Raw genomic sequence first — 1,590 nt, forward strand, 5'->3', positions numbered from 1 at the left:
GGACGAGGCATTCTAAAGAAGGAACGTGTGTGGTCCAAGCTACCTGATGTTGCCATCGTCACGGTAGGAAGAGGACTTTTTTTGGGGGGGGAGGGGGGAGGCAAAGTAGAAGGTGTATGGAGATAAGGTTTGGGGGAAGGAGAAAGATGGGGGAAGGAGAAAGAGATTTTTGTCCTAAAGGTAGTCATTTATCAATGGAAAAGAAAGAAAACAAGGGACAAGCTAAAAATGGGCACAGACAGTTGGAAAAGGTGTGTGAAGAAAAGTGTCTTTGGAAAGGAATTGGATCCGTGGTCAGGACTGGATAAGATGAGGGTGGATTCAAAGACAGAAATGAGTTTTTGTATCAACATGAAACCAGTGCAAAATTAGAATTTAGTTGTCTCTCTCTGTTAAAAGGACCAGGTTTGGGTTTAGGGTTTGGGTTTTTCTTCTATCGGTCTGCTCTGCCCATCATGAGAGATTAGATTAGATTAGGAAAGGTTTTTTCCTTTATCTTTAAGGAGAGAGAGAAAGAAAGAAAGAGAGAGAGAGAGAGAGAGAGAGAGAGAGAAAGAGAGAGAGAGAGAGAAAGAAAGAGAGAGAGAGAAAGAAAGAAAAGAAAAAGAAAGAAAGAAAGAAAGAAAGAAAGAAAGAAAGAAAGAAAGAAAGAAAGAAAGGAAGAAAGGCTTATGTCTTTGTCAAAAGTCATCACTTATTTTCTAGGTTGCCTTTATCAGGTCTTGGAGGACTCACATCAACTTAGTCCTCTCGATATTCAAAGAACCAGGTTTGGCTCAGAACTGAAGAAGAAGCTTCTCTCTCTGCCTAGCAAGTCTTTCCTTGGGATGTTGGTGACATGGCTAACGAAGCACTGTTTCACAGTGACCTATCAGATTAAGTGCTTTACAATCTTTTGGATATTTTGGACACATTTGCTCAAAAATTGAAGGACAGATGAAGTCCTTTGGACTTCGAACGCACTTTGAGATAGGATCCAGGAGGAGAGGGCCCTCAAAATAGCTCAAAAATGTGTTCTCTCTCCTGAGAAATGAGAGAGATGAAACTGAGTAAGTTTCTTGGAGAGGTTCGATGACACGGGAAAGTGTTGTCAAAGAGGAAGGAACAACGTGAAGTCTTCTTTGGCTTGTGTCTGTACACCGATGTGTTCTAACTGTTCCAGAAATGATGGGATCTTTCTTCCTGGAAGTCTTCTCTGCCCTGGCATAAAGTGTTGTCTGTTATCGTCAAAATGGAGGCTCACACGAAAGGGGCTGAACCCAGTATCAGGGAGATGTTCTAACCGACTTTCACGCCAAGGCAGTAACAACAGCCTGTGGAAAGATGGTGGGGGTGGCGGGGCACACGTGGATCAGGTCCATTCTGTCCTTTCAACAGCCGGTCGGGGCTATGGCAGACGGGAGACGTTGGCCCAGCCGGTTGCTCCCTGGCCAACCTCCCCCCTCCCCCACACCTTGCATTCCTTCACCCGCCCATGGTGCCTCCAAGATGACTCCAATTGTAAATAGACATTGGCAGGAAGACTTCTACAGTCTACCGGCAACGTCTGACCTGTCATGCTTGTAACCCTGGGGGGGAAAAATCATTTTT

Source organism: Eschrichtius robustus, unplaced genomic scaffold (assembly GCF_028021215.1).
Source record: "Eschrichtius robustus isolate mEscRob2 unplaced genomic scaffold, mEscRob2.pri scaffold_451, whole genome shotgun sequence".
NCBI classification, from domain to species: Eukaryota; Metazoa; Chordata; class Mammalia; order Artiodactyla; family Eschrichtiidae; genus Eschrichtius; species Eschrichtius robustus.